This window comes from Haemorhous mexicanus, chromosome 1 (genome assembly GCF_027477595.1).
Source record: "Haemorhous mexicanus isolate bHaeMex1 chromosome 1, bHaeMex1.pri, whole genome shotgun sequence".
NCBI classification, from domain to species: domain Eukaryota; kingdom Metazoa; phylum Chordata; class Aves; order Passeriformes; family Fringillidae; genus Haemorhous; species Haemorhous mexicanus.
This window is the reverse complement of record NC_082341.1, coordinates 28,387,042-28,403,151: the sequence shown is the minus strand read 5'-3', so window position 1 is coordinate 28,403,151 and position 16,110 is coordinate 28,387,042.

The following is a 16,110-nucleotide window of genomic DNA, read 5'->3' as shown; positions in this document are numbered from 1 at the left end:
AGAGCAGCTGAACAGTGACTGCAACAAAGCTTAATTTGTGCCCATATTTTTCTGCCAAAGCAGTGACATGCAACCAGTTCAGTAAACCTTCTTAAGGCTAATACAAATTGAAGTAGTCGGAAGTGCAAAATCTTTAATCTATTTGAAGGCCCTTGTTGTCTATAGTGCACTGAATTTTTGAGCACTTTATTCTTTTAAAAAATTAGACTTGATATAGATGGGGATTACATTGTTACCACAAACAGTACCTCAGAATTTTCCACATGTCTGTGTATTTAGTGGCTGCAATGAAATTTTAATTATCACACAATGGACACTATTTCAGTATGCAATACCTATATGTGGAACTAAACTATTTTCTTCATGTGCATTATTATGCAATTATTTTTAAGATGAAGAGGTGTTTTAATGCTGAAGGTGAGAGGAGTTACACTTTCTCAAGTATTACACAATGACCTTTTTTCTAAGTCCTCTTAAGTCATCACTAGAGAGTTGATGATGCTCTTACAAAACACTCAATTATTGATTTTTAAGCACTTTTAAGATTCTTGAGATGAAGCTTATATGCTTGTATAGTTTAGAAGATGCGCCACAACTTATGCTTTGAAAAAGATGCCAGATATTTATGGTTGTATGTCACACATGAACTCCCAAGGAAGTACTCTTCTAGTTGAAGTGCAGTCAAATCAAAAGAATAGAAAAAATAGTGAAAAGATTTAGCAATAATTAACAGTCCCTAAAAACATCAGTATTTAAAACTCGATAGATGTAACATGAAGTAAAAATGGTACTTTTTCTTCCATGTAATTTATTTCCTAAAAGATTTCTCAAAATCCTTAGAAAATTTGCTGGAAAATTCCTTTAATTCATCCATGGAGACAAATGTCAAAACAGAAAATGATGTTTAATCTGTGGCATATGGCGAATTACTTTAGTTGTTGTTATTGTTTAATTGGGGCAGGGGGTTTTTAGGGTTGTTTTTTTTTTTTTTCTGCATTAGGGAATTTAGGATACAGCACTGCTACTGGATAATGAGGTTTTTATGTGGAAGTTTCTATGAGGTTGTGGCATTTTTACATGCTTGAACAGATGTGGATTAAATTTCCCCAACAGGGAACAGAATCTCATTCACATAAATGGATTATAGTTTTCTTTCAAACTGTAGACATTTATTATGTGGTTTATATTTATCTTTAAACTTGTGAATATGTTGGTAATGCATAGCCACTATGGATTTCAATATGGGTTGGGAGTTTGTTGTCCACCTTTAGGGATTTTTATATCTGTCAAAATCATAGTTTTAACTCTGAATAGGATTTTTCCTTTCAAAAAGATAAGAATTAAATAAATTTTTTAATTTGTCAGAATGCATACTCTGAGCTAAACATTTATTTTACACAAGTACATATCTAAATAAATTTCTCAAATTATTTACAAATACTTCTGAGCTTCATTTTTAGACTGAAATTCAGAGACTGTAGGCTGCTACACTTATATTCATTTATGTATTTTGTGATGAAATTTCAAAAATCCATCATTTATATACCAATATAGGAGGTGTACTTACTAGGGTCTAAGTACTGATTGTACTTACAATTTTCAATTTCTCTTTGTACTAGCTTTCAGAAATATTGAAATAATTTTCTATTTCTTTGTTGATAATCTGGTCCCTAAAATATTTTTAAATAGTGTGAGCTGTAATTTTTAATCACAGAAACTAAATTGGATTTGGTTAGAATTGCATAGACAGGACTGAAGTGGAATAATTTACTCAGGAATCTTTCTTTTATCAATAATGAGAATTTTAAAATTATGACAACTCTTCTGCAGATTACTAAAAACGCTATTAATGGACTAAATTTAGGATTACTACTGTAATTACTATTATTATTATTAAATATGCTACTTCTCTTACAAAATTTTTGAAGTCACAATGGTCAGTTTTCATCAACAAATTATTCTAATGTTTTGTAAATATCTTCGTACATAATTATTTTCACTTTGCATCTTTTTGGCAGAGGGTGGGTTGCGCAATATGCCCAGGTGAATAACGAGGATAGCTCAAAACTGAGGAAATCATAAATTGGCTAACCAAAACCACTACAGACAGATAGTGTGATGTCACATGTACAGACAGAACGATTCATTTCATGTCCATATGTCTAAAAAACTGGATGTTTCTTCAAATATTTCAGAGGAACAACCAGCCATATGTGAGATTTCTTGACTGAGGAATTTCTCTTGCAGGCTCTTATCTGTCTGGTTTCTCTGTAGCCTCTACGTTACAGTCTATTAACAGCCATGTAGTTGGGAAAAGGGACACTCGTGTGCTTTGGCATGACTGCTGGGTACTGGGCAGGGAAACTTTCCAAGTGAAAGGAGAGATTTGTCTTTCCCATAAGCAAGTCATCCGGCATAATTATAGTAATAATGTGGGCAAAGGCCTTCTGTGGTTCAGCACAGAGTTGCTGAGGTTCTCATTTAAATAATATTGCTTATTACAGCCATCCCCATGTTTGAAAATGTAAAGATTTTCATTTTCAAAGAGGAGAAATGAAAAGCACTCACGTCATTGAAAAGTTGCAGGAAGTTAGCCTTAAGATATTGGCAAAATCAGAATGACATTGTGCAGATAAATAACAGACCATTTTGTCAGATTTCATTTTACAGCTGCCTGTGCTGTTAAAAAATTGTTCTACTGCTTAAGAATATTACTTCTTTAAAAGTAAAAGAGCTTAAAAGTTCTTTTAAAAGTGCTTTTTTTAAAAAAATAGAACATACTGAAGCCTTTTCCCAGGCTTTTCTATTGGAAAAAACCCAAAAAACTCATTAACACCTCCACACCCAATGTCTGTGTGGTGCTACCAGGGGTTGATCTCTGTTCTCACAGCTGAACCTGGCTGTGATGCTGAAGGGCAGAGGGAGGTATGCTACACAGCACCCTAACTGTTATCATGTTGTGCAACAAGGACAGTGTGTAATTCTGAATAGTTTTACTGGGAAAGGGTGACATCCTTATAATCCTCCTACTTTTATGTCATTTGTCCCAGTAAATCACTCTCTAACTTACAGTCTTGCTGAATCTGTGTGGTGTACTGGTTCACCACCTACAGAAATGAGGAGCTGGCTGAAATGAAGATTATAACTGCAGGCAGTGGATGCTTGTTAAAATTCTCTATTATGCTCTATTGGCATTTCATAACAGAGAATGGATGGATTAAAAATGTGTGCTGATTACTATACAGCTGGGACTTTTTAACAAAACGGCTGCATACTTGTGGTACACCAACGAGCTAAACTATGTTCTCAGAAGCACTTAAACTGTGAATCTATGAAAACTCTTACTTGCAGGGATGAGGTCCCAGCTTCTGTCCCTCAGTGTGCTGGTTATGTTTCTTGTGTGGGTGATGTTTCTGGGAAGTATGGAAAAGTTCTGGGAGTCTGGTTGATGCCTTAAGTTTTAGCTTTCATATTTTCCAGATTCTGTACTGCTTTAGTATAACTCTGAACTTCATATAAAGTGGTCACAAGTTCTCTTCACAGTTTAGTTAGACAAAACAGTCCTTTTCCAGCCCAACAACCAAGGACACCATTGCAGCTTCAGGCCCAAAAGCTGTAAACAACAGCAAATTCAGGAGAGAAATCTGAGAGGATGGGACATATCCTGAAGCTAATTAATTCCAATATGTAAATGGACCAAAACTTAAAAAAGTGTCGAAATTCGTGGCCAATTGTTCCTCTTGGGTCCATCTTGGGTGTAGCCATGGCCAGGCTCTTGTCCTGCCCAAGGTGTATCCTTTGAAGGCCTTTCTTATAAATACCTACTTTATTCCTTTAGCACTGACTAGCCTCTGTTCCAAGTAGCCTCTCTAGGCATCATGGTTTGATATGGTCAAGACAAATACAATGCATTCTGCTGCTTTCTGTCTCTTTGTTTCTTCACACACATTCTGTTCAGCTGCAGTAAAGGAAAATGCACCATATTGCATAAAACCCTCACAAATATTTGAATTGCATTCTCTTTTCAGTTTAAGGGCTTTGTTTACTCAAAATACTTTGTCAAATAAGTGAACTAGAACTCACAATTAACACAGCTTACCAAGTCAAATCGAGCACAACTCTAAACACAGTCATTGCTACCATCCTATCAGTAGCGTGTGCTGAGTGAATTCAGATCTAGCAAAATTCACTTTGACTTAAAACGCAAGATAAATTTTTTCCCAACATCTCCATCGACATTTTACAAAACTTTTCACTGATATTCTGAAGTCGTATATGAAAGTCTTACACAAAATTTCAGACTGTAAAAATGTTAATTATCTGTTATTTTGCCTGTGCCCATTTCTTCTGTTTATCTAATATTGATGTGATGATTTCATTTTTTACTGCACACACTTTTTGTTTTGCCTACCTCTCTGTAACTCCTGTAGATGAGACCTCCCAGGTGATATTCAACATCTCCCCTTCCCCCTGTTCTCCTTCTTCCCAGTTTCAGTGAGCATAAAGGTTGTACACCATGTAAAGGTTTGCCTTCTTTGGTACAAAACTAAATAACACTATGTGCTTTCCTAGTCCCTTAAAAAGACCTCTATACCCCAGTAGTGTTATCTACACCAAATATTAACCAGGACAGCACTTAAGTTATCATACTGGACAATATTCCTGAGCTCGTTCTGCATAATTGCCATCCCTATGGAAATTTTAGTCAGAACAAGAAAAATATTAGTTAGGCTAGTTAGACTAGTATCAATAAATTAAAAAAAAAAAAAAAAAAAGGGAACTTTTGCATCAAATTTGTATTGACAAGGTAAACTTTGATTTAGAATTAGTAAAATGTGGTCTGCTCCAGTAGTGGCTCACAAAATTTGACCTAGATTCTTACCCTTTTTATTCCCTTAAATTTTTAATTTCTTTAAAATTTCTTAACATTTATTCCTTATGTAAAAAAAGTATATAAAAAAAGAGAACTGAGACCATCCTCCCTTGTCATGTTGAAAATCACTCAGCTGATGACCATTGAGTGAATTGATCAGTGCTTGCAGTTTTCCAGATCTTGTCTTCAGGGGTGCTAGATGTGGCTTGTTTGCTATTTAGCACTTACTATAGCCCTCTCTTTTACAATAATGGTTACTATTTCACTATTAAAAACCCCTGCTATTAATAAGGAGAATGTGACACTATCATCATTAGCCTAAGTAAGCAAGAAAGCTTTTTTTTCCCTTCTTATTCAATAATTTATCATTACAGTGATAAATAGGATGAATGTGATTTTGTATTCATGATGAGGTGAGTTATATTTGGTGTTTCACTCTAATGTGATGTGTAGTATTTTCACAAGAGTTGCTTCTGGAGATGTTGCTACAGATAAGAGAGGTCTTCTGAACATGCTCCTGTTACATTACACTATTAAGCATTCAGAGTAGCAGATGATATCCATATGGAAAGCAAGAAAAAATATAAGAAATGCTATATTCAGACAGAAAAAGAAACTGTGTTCAGTGGTCTTGCAAAAGCACCACTATGGTTGGCAAGAATACTTCTCATGTTGACAGTCTTTGCTCAGAAGTCTGAGCCTAAATGCTCATCAGGAGTCAACTGCACCCTTCCCATAGACATGTTCCTCTTGGAAAAGCTGAGGGATGCTTGTCAGCCAGTACTGCCAGCACAGATTTCTCTGCTATATTAAACCTAATATAAACTGCTACTTTTTAGAGGCACAGTGTGGGTACTTCTTTGAGTTACCATTCCAGCATTTTCCTGAAGCGATCAGTTCCCTACAAGATTATGTGTTTTCATTTGTTTGGGGCTTTTTTTAAAGAAAATGCCAGAAGTATTTGGTCTCTCTTAGCTCTGTTTAGGGACATTCTTGTGCTTTCAGGAGAAAATTCTGAATTTAAGCTCCATAAGGGCTTTCTAAATGAGCTTGCAAAATTTGACAGGCTGCACAATTCACTAAGTCACATTTAGCTGACAGCATCATGTACAATTAAAGAACTTTTGCTAGAAAGAGCCACAGGATAAATTAGAAACCCTTAGAAGTTTTAGTAAATTATCTCTAATGGTCTTTACTTGCTAGACTGTTGCATCAAAGTGGCATGGAAAGACTACTGAAGAATCTAAGCTAGTTTATGCAGAAACTATTTCTGTATCATCAGGAGCTCTCTGGAGAACCACAAGCCACTAGGAAGCAACCATTAGTTGGTATATGGTGAAATCACATCCTTTTGCTAAAGCTATTGAAGGAATTTTACAGATGCCAGCTCACTTTTTTTGATGACCTGAGCTCTAAAAAATATCTGTGCAGCCTATAGTTGCTCTTTTCTAGTAAGGATGGCAGCTAAAACAATCAGAGAAGCCCTGGTTCAATCATCCTTTGTTCCTTCACTATTTATTACTAGAATTAGGCCAGCATCCCTGACATTGGTCACCTCTAAGAGGTAACACCTTTTTTAGAAAAATCATGGCTAATTACATTTTGTTTGATTTTTCAAGGTCTCAGCTTTGAGGTTTAGTTTGTTCCCTTTTTTGCATTTGCTGGCATGGACAAAATAATAAACTCTAGAATACAGGTATGTATTTTATGGACATCCATATTTTTATTGTGTCATTCAGCCAAAATACTTGAATATTTTATCTTTTTACCATTGTAATTTTTTTATGGTATTTTTAAGTAATTTGACTTTATGTATATAAATATAGAATCCTTGTGTTATGAATTGTGTTATGCATGGCTGTAACAATTTCCTTATTGCTTGTTTTTGAACATTGCCCATGAATATTTTATCAAACTAACCAATATATATAATGTACACCCCTTTTACTATCCTAAGGTAGAGCTATGAGTAGAATATTTAGCTTTTAAGTGATTTTAGGTCTAGCTGAGTGCATGGGTGCTTCTTTGTGTATATTACTTCTCCTTTTCATCTGTGTTATCCAAGGAACGTGTACCAAAGATGGCATGTTTATGGACATGACATGGACTTCTCAGGGAGGCAAAGGTAATTTTCATCCTGTACCTTTTAGTTTTCGAAATTAATATTTTGACACCCTGTTAGGAGACCTTGAGGGTGAAAAATGGTATCCAGGCCAGACAATAAGGCAAAAAAACCCTATTGTAGAAACTTAGAAGTCCTCCTTGGAAGGTTTTTCTTTGACTTGTCGTAAAGTGCTACCCCCCAGAAACTTGGTACATTTTTTGTGCAATGAATTGGATTTACACAATTAAATTAATAATCAGAGTTGGTAAAACAAATTGATGTTAGAAGAAGGCAACCAAGAAAGTTCCATAACTCAAGTATGTTTTCATTTGTATCTTCCTTGTCCGAGGGGGAAAAAAACTCACAGTGACTCAGGGGACTGTGCTTAGAAAATTTTAGCTTTCCTTTGTAAAATATGAAGGAAAACATCTTTCTTCCTTAGGCTATCATCAAAAGCATAGAGATTATAATATAAAGATTCAACAGATTTTGCAACAGAAACATCCTGAATGAAGTAGCAGATTGCAGAGATTGTAATCTTAGATATAAGGAGCCTTATATTTTTGGATTTTTCTGAGGTAAATCTATGATTTGAGGAATTTTATGATATTCTGAGCTTCTGTTCTTATCTGCACTGGATTCTAAGTGAATGAGAAAATTTTTAAATTTTTTTTTAAATGTAGTCTGGCCCTGTTCACAATGGGTTTCCAACATTTCCGGTTAGAGCATGGTTTATCAGGAATTTACTTAATCTCCATTTCAAACTGTAGTACAGGTCTCTAAATTTAAAAAGAAAAATAAGCATAGAACTTGACACTGAAAAAGACCTAAACTTAGAATTGCAATAAATAAAAATAAATAAAAACCTAAATTAAAATTACAGAAAATAAAGATGAACCCAAACCAAAATTGGAAAAAGGAATGCCAGTCAAGCCTGTTACGTTCAAAAGCCAAATATGATTTCTGTATTTTATGTCTTAGGTTAATGGTATAATGTAATTCAATACTCTTTGTCCTATCAAACATAAACTGTAGCTTTTATATTGCTGTTTTTCTTAGAGATGTTTATTTCTTGTTGGTCCCTCTTTCTTAAGCTAGATATGATTTTGAAACACAAGCAAATGAATGTCAGTTCCTTTGGCCTCTGTTCTGCCATTCCTTTGCTGAAATTCAGCCCAATTGAAAATTTCCATTCAGGCTGAGTGGCATTTGTTGAACTGGTGGTTGTTGTTGTTATTATTATTTTATTTTAACACTCTTTTGCAAAAGTCATGGACTTTGTGCAACCCTTGCTTTGCATATGCATGACATCTTAAAAGCAGCTGTCTCTGTGGATCTTTTTCACAGTAGTACTTTTTTTTCCTGAAGCCTCTCTGACCCTCACAACAAAACACCCTTCAGTTACTTTTAAACCTTGGTCCATGATGTTTCCAAACTTGTATGTGGAGTAGGTATCACCCAATTCAATACTATGCCAACTCAAGGAATACAGAGGCCAAATAAAAAGGTACAGTGAAGAGTAAATAAGGTCAGTGGAAGATTTTTCAATATGTCTACCACCTTCTCCTTCTTTAAAACAATATAGAATGTTGTACAGACTTTGTCTTCAAAATCTCTGCTCTACATTACACTTTTTATGATCAGAATTAATAGGCAGAATAATGTGCACAAGGAAATAGATGGAGCAGAATGGCTTATGAGGGTTTCTTTTGTAAAAAGTGTTTTTTTCAGATTTACAGTAATTATTTTCGGCCTGCAGTGTGTTAGAAAGGAAGATAAGACCATAGAATGTTACTATGCTACAGGAATCCTTCTTGCTCTTTGGGACAGTACACGTGCTGTTTGCTTATTAAGGCAGCAGACAGTTCTTAGAAAATGTCTTATTTTAGTTATAGAACCGATTTTTCTTTTAATGTGCTTTAATGGAAAGTGACTGGAGAATACTTCTATGCTTCTACAGTCCTGAAAAGACTAAAATGGAGTAAATTCATAGCAATATATTTCAGAGAGCAAGAGCTTGGCAGCTTCCTTTAACCTGCAGTCATTTTACCTTGCTTGCTTCCCTGTGGTGAACCTGTAGCAGTAACAGCAGAAGTTGCAGATGGAATTAGAGCATATTTGGCCCTTGTCACATATATCAGGGCTTGAATTCCACCTCCTGCTTTCAGTTCCTTTTTTGTTTGATTGATTGTTTGTTTGATCGATTGATTGATTGATTGAATGTGGGACATTTTAAAATATTACTCTTCAAAACAGGAAAAAAAAATCTTTATGACAAAATAAAATCCAACAAGAGCCAGTAACTTCATGCCTTATTAAAACATAGTACTTTCAAAAATGAAAATCCTAACATTCAAAGATTGCATGTTCTTCCCTTCTCCCCTCTTTTTCAAATACTGAAAACTAATGAATTGCAAAGTTGTGAATAATGGTAACCTTGCGCACTCTATGTGGAAGAAGCCTCTAACATCAGAGCTGAGTTTGGTGACCCAATATAGCTAGGTCAAAGAAGAAATGAAGTCCTGGAATATTACTGAAATCCTCCCAGCATGCAACATTTGTCCCTATTATTGATCCTTGGTATACTCGCAAGAGCCTAATTTTCCATTTTTGAAAAACAGGTATAATTATTGTTTCCTATCTTGTGAACAGATTTTGGGATGTGCAAATACAAGTTTTTAAGCACATTAAATTCACCAAATGAAAAGATCACTTCCTGCTTCTAAATGTTCTGTGGTTTATAATTCTAAGGGTTCAAATGATATCTCCTTTGTGGCATTTATTATTTCGGTGAAGACTTGCACAATTTGTCTGGTGGGACTCTCATCTATATTTCCTGTATATCCTATTACAGCTGTATATATAGTTTTAGTCTCCACTTTTTAATTTTTTTTCCTACCTCACATTTCCTCCCAGGGAAGAATTTCCCTACCACATGACTCAACATAGCTGTTTAGTCCTCAGTTGAAACCTCACAAACATTGGCTTTTCCCAGTCACTGTTTACCTACAGCTTTCTTCAATCTGAACTTCATTTTCTCTTTTGGCATCTCTGCCTGTGTGTGCCATGAAGTGCTAACAAGGACTAGCTCCTTGTCTTTATTGCTGTCCTTTCCCAATTACCATGCTCTCCTCAACCACCTTTCATAGATGGCACCCCATCTTTGGCTCTTTGCAATACAGTTTATCCTGAGCATGAGATTGGTTGATCTAGGTAGCTCTCTAATAGCTGTAGTAGCCATAAAAGCAGTAACAACAGCCTGCAGTGCCCCACATTTTCTTCTTACTTTTTGCTTTGGATGGGAAAAGTTTCCATGGAAAGCTCAAAAACCTCACATATTGTGTTCTTTCAAATGTTGCTTTAAAACTTCTAATTTAAAATGCATCTGCTAGGCATAGATAGAAGTCATATGTAGCTACTGTCTGTTTTGTTACCTCTGCCTCTCAAGGATATTGGGTTTGGGTGTGAGGGAGAACACATTTTCATTTCTGTTTTGATGAACAAACACCTCTACTCTCTAGGGCAGACACCACCATCTTTGCTCAGCACCTTCACAGGAACAACAAAGCCCGGCTATGAAGGCTGGCATTCTCAGCAACTAAAAACAGAGAACATATTAAATATGGCAAAAGTGAGAACATAATGCATATGATCTCATTATCTTCACAGAAGTTAATATAGGCTGTTCTCCTACATTATCTTCTCTGCAACAAAATACATGTTATATACTGCAAATGGCCACAAAAAAATTATTTTTTCGTCTGAGCACCAATGGTAACATATGCATGCCTCAGCCTCTTAATAGCAAAGCCACTTCCTAATTAACTGGAGACTGGGGCAGGGTTTGCTTTTGAAACAACATTTACAGTGTGCTTTTCAACTAATGTCTTGGTTTATTTAGATATTTTTATCATCTTTCTAATTCTCTGCTTCTTAAAAAAACCCTAAGAAATACAATTCTCTGTCTTCTAAATTTTTTTTTCTCTTAGTAATCAACATCTGCTTTCAGTATCTTACAATCTTATGTGCATGGAGCTGTGTTTAGATTTTGTCCCTTTTCTTTGACTCTTCTCTTGCTTGTTTTGGAATATTCAGGTGTTGTGTGCAGCCATCTGGGCTTAGGGATAGTACACAAGTGGAAGTGAATGGCTAGGTCCTAATGGTTATGCATGTTTACTATTTCAAATGTACATATATACAATATAATATAAGTATAGCCATTGCCTGCTAATAGTAATAGCTTTGATTATTGCTGTAAGTATCAAAATTCATAAATGAACAATTGTAGAGAGAGGTCATATTATTTACTAACCCAGTGGATGCAGTTGCTTAAAAAGAGGAAATAGGCTTAAGGCCCTTCTTTGACTTCACAAGCTTGTTTGGGTTTTTGTCATTATAGCCAGTCATTTAATAAATGGCATTGCTTTTTCCTACCGACCCCTTGCTGCTATGTTAATATCTGTGCTCAAGCTCTGAGCATGTCCAATAGTGATCTTGAGTGAGAGTCTGTAATTCTGAAAGGGCACGTTGTGTCATCTTTGTGTCTTCTGGGTTTCAGGAGGGCTTAAAGGATGACCAAAACCATTTAATGTGCACTAAACAACTTATAAACCAGAGATTTTCCAGCAAACTTAGTAAACGCAATCTTTAAGCATTTCTCTTCCTGTTCCTTGCTTCATGTTTGCCTTAGACTATAACTGCATCAAGAGATTTGAGGTTTTTTATAAACCCTATGAACTACAGTGGGGTAGAAATTTTGCAAAGTATGTGAAGGATTCTGAAGTGTTTGCATGATTCTCTCTTGGTACCCATACAGGAGGACATGCAAATTAAAGCCATCTGTGAGATTATGCACAAATTCTTTTACTGGCCTGATTTTCAAGTGACTTCTAGGCTACTTCGTTATCACTTTATCATGGCTGGCCATTTAATTAATTTAATTGCAAGGAGAGAAACCTGGAAACTCCACTGACCCTGGAAGAACCTATTGCAATTTACGTTTAATGTTTTAACTTGATTTTTTCTTCCAGTGACTCATACACTGCTATATTAGGTCCTGGACTGGTATCATTTTTATTTTATTTTGATTTTCTCAGTTGGTAAGGAAATGAGTATTGTAATGGCATTAAGATGATTTATACAACTCAGTCAAGAAGTCTTTTGAGTTTTCTCTAGTATTTTGCACTAGAGCACTGCCTGGTGTTTCAGTTGTGTTGGCACAGAGAGCTGAGTATTCATCCTGATCATGGATTCACAGTTCTAGATGATTCACTCCTGTTGTGTAGTAATTGTCATGAAAATTAATACAAATGAGTAGCATTTTTGCTCCTCAAAGGTTCAGAAGGAACTAGATTAGGAAAATCCAAGGAGCTAGATGCAGCCAGTATCTCCACAATCAATAGAAATAGACTATTATTGTCAACAGTACTTCTCAAGTTAAGAACTCAATGCTCAATATCTCACTTTATAAGCACAAAAACCCCAGTGACATGGCAGGGGGTGCCTGTGTAGGAATCACCCAGAAGACAATAAGGAGACCCAGAACAATACTGAGGTTACTCTGCTCCAACAACTGGGCCAGTGCTCTAAGTGAGTTGCCAAGCCTTTTCCTTTCTAAAGCTTTTATACTGAAAATATTTTTAAACTTAATTTACTTTTCATCTTTCAGGGAATCATAGAACGGTTTGGCTTGGACCAGGCCTTAAAGGTCATCTAGTTCCAGCCCCCTTGCCATAGACAGGGACACCTTCCACTAGACCAGATTACCCAGAATTCCATCCAGCCTGGTTTTGGACACTTCCAGGAATAGGATATCCATCACTTCTCTGCAAAACTTTTCTAGTGCCTCATCACCCTCATAGTAAACAATTTCTTCCTAAAATCTAATCTAAAGCAGCCCTCCTTCAGTTTAAAACTGTTCCCACCTCGTGCTCTCACTTTATGCCCTTGTAAAAATTCCCTCTCCATCTCTCTCGTGGGCCTCTTTATGTTCTGGAAGGTGCTATAAAGTATCTCTCCCTGGAGCCTTCTCTTCTTCAGGTAGAACAAGGCCAACCCTCTCAGTCTGTCTTCATACCACAGGTTCTCAAATCCTACGATCAACTTTGGGGCCTTCTCCAACAAGTCTACATCTTCTTTATTTTGGGGGCTTTGGAGCTGGATGCAGGATTCCAGGTAAGGTCTGCCCAGAAGAGAGTAGAGGGGAAGAATCTCCTTTGATCTCCTGGTCACTCTTCCTGAAGCCCCGGGTATGGTTGACACAGATTGCAATAAAAGATTTGTCTGGAATTTTCTTGCACTCATTGTGAAATATTTTAATTTTTGTTTTCCTATGTAGCATAATTTTCTAGTACATAAATGTCTTCTGAAAACTGCCCTACATTGCATTATCAGGTAAACAGACATTGAAACGCAGTTGTTTATGGAGGCCTCTAGGTTTGTAATTCTAGCTCTAAATTACAATGATGTATGCAATGTGCTGTTAATTCATACAGTCAAACAGAAAACAATGCTGTTGTTTTCTTTCCTTTTTTCATTGAAGATACTTGTTTGCACATACTTTTAATTCCATGCCTCATAGTTGTGCATACGAATATAATCACCATTTTATTTCTTCCTACTGGTACATTCCCTTTTAGTCCTTGATGCTGCATTTGAAACAAAGGCTTTACAGAAAGCCATAATGTTGGGCAAGTATCTGCCCTATTAATTTCTCTGTTTTTTTCTTTTTCATTTTGATGTTATATACTATTTTGTTATACGACACTATGACCCATCATGATAAAATAAGCACTGTTAATCTTCTTCAAGGGTCAGCTCCAAGAGGTTAAAATGTGGTCAAGGGTTAATTTACCAGACAGAAATCTCATTAGGTTTTCATGGATTTGCTGTAGTCAGTCACATACGTAGTTGTTATTTTAATGAGTCTTCTATAGACTATGTTTTAAAAGTTGCTGCTTAACAGTTGTTTGGATGGAGGGCATCCTTTTTGTTGTCTGTCAGGCCCATCAGTGACATCAAAGTTTACTGGGGAAATGCCTGGAAGGAATGGATAAAGCAAAACAATTTCCAAAACCTAGTAAGGTTTTTTTAAACGTAGCTTTGAAATGTACCTGCATATTATGCTCCAATCGTCACTATCCCTTTTCTAAAGGATTTTCTTCAGTATAAGCATAATTTTATGAGGGTGTCCAAAAGGTTTATTTTTTCATCATAAAGTATTTTTGAGTGTATTTCCCTGTCTTCTTACCAAGTAAATTCAAGATCTTTATTTTTTTATTCTTTTTTAAACAATACTATTGAACTTAGATTTTATCATATTGGATTATGATGATTTATTTATTGATTTGAAAATGTGCTTAAACTCTTTTTACATTTTCCAGAAGAAACCAATATTTATCGAATCTTCTTTTTGCTCTGTCTGGATTTACTTTTATTTTTTTACATTACAGCAATTATTTGTAATTCCATAGTGTGTCAAATTGAACAGAAAATATATATTTCCTTGTCCACTTTTAAAAAAATGTGTGAAGTATATATTGCCATTAGGAAATTGAAATAATATATGATTTTCAATATATAGTGAAGCTTTATAGATTACTTGAACATGTCTGTTTGTAAAAGGGAGCTAGTATCTTATTTCTAAAGCAGTATTATTAGAAAAGTTGATTTAAAAATAATTTCTTATAGCAAAATAAATTCAGTGCATGTTTTGGATATTTTCAATTGGGTAAAAAACTGTTTCACATTTTCAACTAAAAAATGAAGTGATTTTAAAGTTAATTTTTCAGTTTCTAAAAGGATTATCTAAAAAGAAAAGATATTTAATAATACAGTACTACTAACAGTAATGTTTTAACTACTCTTTCCAAAAATAATAGTTAAAACATAAAAACTTTATAAATACCCCAAAAGTCGCAAGAATTTTGAACAAACATGCAAAATTACAAAGTAATTCGCCAGTTAACAGATGAGACAGTTTTGAGTGATGATGATACAAATTGCAATTCAGCACATAGAACTACATCTACAGCATCTTCCTCTTAATAGTTAATGAAGTTTTCTGAGTACCACTCAGCACAGTGGATGAACAAAGATGAGGATAAAGAGGGCTTCAAAACAGCTTTACTCTTCCTTTCCTCCCTAGCATGTGTAACAGGGCCAGAGGGAGGGAGGAGGGAAGGAAGAGATGTGTGGCATGAGGAGGAACAGCAAGCAGTACAGTGCTTCTCCTGCCAGGATGCATTTATTGCACAGCTTCTCTTGGAGTTACAGCCCAGCCAGGGCCACAGAGAGCTCGGCTGTTTGCAGAGAGTCGACCTCCTACAGCTCAGTAAAGCAGGATGCCAAACCTGTGCACATGGAGGGGAGGTGGTGGTTTGTGCTGGAAGGTGGCCACGGTGCTGTGCCAGACTTTGTAAGGTGCAGGCTGTGATGTAGGCAAGTGCAAGGTGGGACCCAGCCCATGTGAATTTCATGGGCGATTGCGAATATGTGATGGCTCTGAGGTAACTTTGGGAACTTCACTTGATGTTGGTTTAATTACCTTGGCTGACTGACACACCAACAATTTTTAGAACACTGTTTAAAGACAAGAAAATCCATTACTGATTTTGCTTTGGAAGAATATGTGGTAAAGTCCAGTGCTTTGGGAACTGGTTGATGAGTGGCTCAGCATATCCATCCGGTGGGGTGGGGTGGGGTGGTCAGCGGGAGACAGTGGCTTCATTGCCTCTGATGGTCCAGGGGTTAAATTGGTCCAGAGTCTTATATGTAGCCACAGCCTTCCCATAAGCTCAGCAGCTGCTCCAGTCTGAGTATGGGTATAAATAAGAAAATTATGGCCTCGTTAGCAAAGCTGTGAACGCCCCATCCCTGGCAGTGTTCAAGGCTGGGCTGGATGTGGCTTTGAGCAATCTGGTGTAGTGAGAGCTGCCCATGGTGGGGGGTAGAATTAGCAATTATTTTATCACAAAAGTGGCTTACAGGAACAGCAACTGAGAGACCTGGTCAAGAACAGAATAAAATTATTTTAGGTTTATACATTTAGAATAACATTACTCTCTTGTAATTGCAGGTATGCTGGGATGGGTGTGTGAAAACAGAAGGAGCAAGAGCGCAAAAAACAAGCTGC